A 6,274-nucleotide genomic window follows, 5' to 3' on the forward strand; every position below is an offset into this window, starting at 1 on the left:
ATAAGACCTAATAGAGCAATACTCCGAGAAATCCTAAGAGAAGAGATCAGTAAGGTCTTCCTGGGAATCCAAAGAATAAATCTTATCTATGGAGATTTTTTTCATAAATCTAATAGAATAAAAATTCAAAGGACACCGGGATTTGATCTGGAAAGAAATCTCAATTTTGTAAGAAAATAAATAATATGTATAGAAGTTTAGCGGAGGAGAGAGACAACTACTACCAGATTATGGAATTGAAAGGACCACTGGTCAGATATTGAAAAACTATCTAGCTTAGAAAAAATAAGAATTTCTTGTATTATAGACCATAAAAGTCCTCCCCTTGCCGGAATCTCAATCAGATTAGCTGCACTTGAAAGCTCAAGTTCAAGAAGGCTCTCCCACTTCTTTCTTGTCTTTTCTGTTTTTTAGGAGCCGAAACGGGTCGACATTACAATTACTATCGTTCTAGATTTACATACTGGCGTTCGAACGACATTTATCCATTTGAATGTTGGATTAATTGAGAATTTAAAATGGCATAATATTCGAAAGGTGTTTGAACGAGTTTCCAATGATGCACCGGTGTTCGAGCGTCGTCCACATGTTCGAACAGCTTGCGAAATGGATTACCGACAATGCACGAACGTTCGAGCATCATCTATCTATTTGAACGGCATCTATTTGAACGGCCGTGATTTTCTTCTCCTCTAAGTTACCTCTATAAATACAAATATTAGGTTTAAAGCTTGTGTGGGCATTTTGTAAGAAAAAAAATATGGAACTTTTATATGCGGAGAGCACTTTATGAGAGCTATTCTCTATTATATTTTAGAGAAATTGGAGAGAAAAAATTCTTTATATTTATATTAGATTAGCATATTAAAATTTTATATCGCTCGTGAATATAAGCACATCACCAAATCTTATAAAAATTTACGTCTCTCTCTTTTTCCTATGTGATTACATGTATTTCGAGTTACTTATTTATGGTTAAATTAATTTCTAAATTTTTTTAATTTGAATTATATTTGTTAATTACTATTCCACTGAGATTGTTAGTATTTGATTGAGGATGAGTTTCTGCTGCACAACACAAATTTGGATATCTAAGACCAATGAAAAAGAAAATCTCAACTCGATCATATCAAATAGAACTCAGATATGAAATCTGATGGGGCAGAATTTTATCCGAGATTTCTTTCTCACCCCCTACTTTCATCTCATTCCTTCCCTCGTTTGTCACCTTGTGAGTAGTTCAAAAATTCCTTAAAGCAAGAAAATAATAGTTCTCAACAAACCAAATTAAGACCAATTATTGTAGTTGACCTGGTCGTAATTATATGATGTCAAGACAAACATAGCTAGAGGAAAATAATTAATTTACATGCATATACTTGATATCCACAAAAGTTTGGTCATGATTATCTTTTAATTCGTTATTCTCTAACTATCGATTCTAATCGACGTAAAAAATAGGACTAGGATTCCAATTGCTAATTGAAGTTGGATATTGGTAGAATAAGAAATAAATCATTAAATTCCAAGAAGTACTCCTTTCAAGTCATTTTTTCCCATAAAAGGTTGTCAGTAGATTCATTTCAATTAATTGCTCTCTACAAGTTGCATTCCTAAACAACGATGACTTCTCAGTCTTCTAAAACAAACAACGATGACTTCTCAGTCTTCTAAAACAAACAACGATGACTTCTCAGTCTTCTAAAACAAACAAAATTGACTTCTCCGTCTTCTTAAAAAAACAACACCGACTTCTCATTTGCATGCTTGCAGCTTATTATGTGATCAATGTAATATTTTAGAAAATTTTGTGTGCAATACCCTGCCATTTCACCTACCTGAAATTTACACCTCATATTTCTAATATTTACAAATTAAGTTATCTGTGTTATTAAAATTGTGCAGATGTTTTCTTATTTGAACTTCTGTAAGAATTCCAAAGAAAACATCTATGAATATTAATGAGACTAAAAAAGGACTAATTGTATACGCGTAAAGCAAGCATAAATTTCTGAAAATTTAATGACCTATTCCACTGAAGAAAGGATCGAGAAAGGAGAAGCGACCGAGCAAGTGGCATTTCCGGACGAGAAAAAAACTAAAGGTTAACTCGAGTATAAACTCCACCACATAACTCTTTTTTCGATTAACTCCAACCAAGTCAAGTTGTTAAAAAAAAACTACGACCAAGTCGCCAATCCATATGCTACCGTACCTAGTAATTGTTATCCCGCTATATGTATAGATCTCCCTTTCTTCTTTGCATACACAAACATAGACAGGCTCAGGAGTCGGAGTCCGGAGAGAGAGAGAGAGATGGACGTGGTAAAGCAAAACATTACTCATTTCCTCCATCAGCATCCCTTAAAATCCACAAACAACGGATACGACTACGCCTGCAATGGATGCTGCCTCCCCGGCAAAGGAGTACGGTACCGCTGCGACGTGTGCGACTTCGATCTCCATTTCCTTTGCGCCCTATGCCCTAACGAAATCCCCTTGTCCGGGGGCCAATCAAACCACCGCAGCCTCACCGCAGCCCCCTCATCCAACAACCGCATGAAGCTGATCCCCCGGCCCGAGAGATCGCAAGGCGGCGGGAGTCTACGGCGGTGCGATGGATGCTTGGAGATGGTGGAAGGGATGTTCTACCACTTGGAAAATGGTAATCTTGACCTCCACCCAGTTTGCTTTGTTAAACTGGCGAAAGAGGCACAGGAGGGGAAGGAATTGTTGTACCAGGAGAGAGGAATAGGAAGTGGATTGTGGAAGCTTTGTCAATTCAGCATGACTGCGCTGGATATCTTCTCTGTAATCTCCACCTTATCATCTCTCCTGTGAGAATATTTACTTCATCTATTCACTTTTTTCATATAATATCTTTTTTCTTAATTACCGTTAATAATTGGAGATAGACATGCATATACATTGCTAATCATTTTGTTTGGTTGAATTAATGCAGAGGATCATTTTAATAATTCGTTTGCGGGGAGGGGAGTTGTGGTATACACTCAGAGCATCTACTTTCAGGTTGGTCGTACTTCCGACAGTGTTATGTTGTGTGATCTACGGTTAAGTTTGGCACCGCCCGTTTGCTGCAGGAAGATGTATTATTTTCTTTCGTTGGCAAGAAGGCTTGTTTTATAATTAGTGGCTGGTTATTGTAACTCGTATTGACATAGATTATGAATCCATGTACTTTGTTGATGGTTAGCCATCATAGTAATCAAATGTTGCAAACTAATAGCGATCAAAAGCACTCCTGAAAGGGACTAAAAAGGTAGATCAGGCCCAGCAAGACTTATCACTATGAATGAAATTCAACAACCCGGTCGAAAGCCCACTTCATTTTCTTCTACTTCTTCTTCTTTTCCTTGTAAGGGCCAAAACTGGACAAAAGTCATTCTCAACTCATATTAAATAAAACTCACCCTGTGAGTTGGTCAAAAAAAATCGACGGCCACAACTTCTAAAAATCTTTATAGCTAGAAAATAATGGTTCTCAATAAACTAAATGAAAACCAATTTCTGTAGCTGATCTGATCGTAATATATATTGTCAAGAGGAAAATTATTCACATATAAGATATGTCACAAAAGCTTGGTCATGATTATTGTTAGTTTGTTATCGATAATTACCATCTTCTATTAGAAAAAATTTCCAACGGTAAAATCTTTGTGCACGCTGTAGTTAAAGATTTATCTATAATTCCTTAACACCAAACATCAGAAGGAATTAATACAACAAGGCTTAACTTGCGTCAGCACAAGGTATTTAAAAACTTTCCAATGACGCAAAGATTCTGAGAAAAATCTTTGAAACTAACAAAGCTTAATTAATTAGTATATACATAAAGCACGCTGCTTCAATCTTATAGTACTACAACATGCTTATATAAAATCCACATTATTATTTTGTATTAGGGATGAAATAGCTGTAACAATTATTGGAATAATTTGAACTTTGAAATGATCTAAGTGCGTGCATTCCCCTACTTGCGAGAAAGAAGTGCACATCAACACGACAACATACGCCACCTCTCTATTGCATTATATAATTAATTGGATTACATATATTCTCAAACGTCGAAAGCAATGTAGTAGTTAATCTCGGCTCTCTTCCTTCGTATTGATCGAAGACGAGATCAAATAGGACCGTATTGCTCACCTTACGAATACAAGAGTGGTTTTTTTTGGGTAAGATTTTTTTTAGCGATGATCGGGGCGACGAATCGGCTGTCAGTTCTGGAGATGTCATTATGGAAGCAGGCCACCAATCTGAGTAACCTTCCAGTGCCTTAATCCCGGATCCTGCTGGTTCCACCTCCACTGCTCCTGCGGTTCTGGACGAGATTCTTGCTGTCCCAGTGGCCATGAAAGAGCACAATCCTTCAGTATTTGTCCGTCGACAGCTTCATCTTTCGACCTGGTTTAATATTCGGGGGATCCCTTCCCCGAACCCATATGTGTTTTCGTAGGTTTTACTGTCTTCTGTTTGTCGGGAAATATATTGAAATACCCATATTTTTCCACCGGTACATACTATATTAATATACTAATTACTCTAAAATTTTAATAGGATGAAAGCTAATACTTTTTACTATTTATATTCTAGCAGAAGACTTGGTTAATTAGTCTATCTACTATAAACATTTGGTGAGTTAGACATCAAGGTAGATTGGGATTGAGTTAAGAGAGTCAATTTGATTCGTGGGATCCCTAATCATATTCAGTAACTAAAGATTATATATATATATATATATTTAAGCAAAGTTCAAAGGTAAAAAAGGAGAAAGAAAATATAAATAAGTACTTACAAGCACGCAAAACCTCACTCTATACTTTCCTATAAATATTTGGTAGCCTTAAGAAAAAAAAAAAAAACCCAGCTGACAATACTTGTAAGCCCGAAAATCTAATAGAGCCCACAAGGAGTACTATCTTTAATATTTAATCCAAAATAAGTATCATTATTAAAGTTAAAGGGCATTTTAGTCTATTAATTTTATATATCGCCTATTTTCCTCTAAAATTATTTTTTTTAACTTTTATTAATCTAATTATAATTAAACATCACATTTTTTTTAGCCTAAGCCTAGTTTAACTATCTAAACCATGGCCAAAAAATAGCGCCGGTTAGACACGTAACTTAAACCAAAGTGCGCAAAGATATTAACCTTCTTTAATGTTCTTCATTATATATGATTAAGTCAACGATAAGTGACAAAGATATGGGGAGTGATGTGTTGTTATTCATAGCAAATCAAACTATGGGATCAAATCGACAAACTGGCATATTGAAATTTACTTTTTCTTTTATCGATCGATAAACTATCCACTTCAAGTTGGCATTATGTCTATACTAAATTATTTTACTTCATTAATATGAAAAACTATATATCGATTTAATATAAGTATTTAGTAATAATATTTTAGGTTCTTACCGGATATAATGATAAAAAATCTGAAAAATTTCAGATACCATGAGCAAGTTATATATGCTTTACATGATCATATATAGTATTAATTTGGATAACCAGCTTGTGACTTGTTAATAGTTCAAAATCAGGGACCACCACTTCTAAACTTCTTTATAGCAACACAATACTAGTTCTATTGGGTTATGTACAAATTTAATTCAATGAATCAAATTAACATTAATTTTTTGTAGTTGACTCGGTCGTAATAGATATTGTCATGCAAAACATAGCTAGAGGAAAATAATTCACATATAGCCAAATCAATATATATATATATATACACACGCGCACACACACACACACATTTGAGATTCACAAAAGCTTGGCCATGATTGTTGTTAATTGTTTATAGATAATTACCATCTTCTATTCGATGAATTATCCAACGGTAAAACCTAATGCTCGCTGTAACAGAGGACACGGATGAAGTAGCTAAAAGATATACCTATAATTCCTTAACACCAAACTTTAGAAGGAATTAATACAATAAGGCTTCACTTTCGTCAGCACAAGGTATCTAAAAAATTTCCAATGACGCAAAGATTCTGAGAAAAATCTTTGAATATCGTTGAAACTAACAAAGCTTAAATAATTAGTATAGACATAACGGACTCTACTTCAACCTTATTGTATTACTACATGCTTATATAAAATCCACATTATTATCTTGTATTAAGGGCGACATAAATGTGCCAATCAAAGGAATAATTTGACTTTGGAAGGATCTAAGTGCGTGCCATTCCACCTTATATCCACCTTATATCTCTTATTGTTTTTTGAAAAGAAATAAAATAT

The 6,274-nt window shown here is 34.6% G+C and overlaps 1 long non-coding RNA gene across 1 annotated transcript; it reads left to right on the forward strand.

Moving 5' to 3' along the window:
* Nucleotides 1-2,171: 2,171 nt before the first annotated feature.
* On the forward strand, nucleotides 2,172-3,256 carry LOC140779088 (uncharacterized). Its single transcript, XR_012107282.1, has 2 exons — nucleotides 2,172-2,837; nucleotides 2,963-3,256. It is a non-coding gene; the product is annotated as an uncharacterized lncRNA (long non-coding RNA).
* Nucleotides 3,257-6,274: the final 3,018 nt, after the last annotated feature.

Source organism: Typha angustifolia, chromosome 15 (assembly GCF_048772165.1).
Source record: "Typha angustifolia cultivar Huaian chromosome 15, ASM4877216v1, whole genome shotgun sequence".
In the NCBI taxonomy this organism is placed as follows: domain Eukaryota; kingdom Viridiplantae; phylum Streptophyta; class Magnoliopsida; order Poales; family Typhaceae; genus Typha; species Typha angustifolia.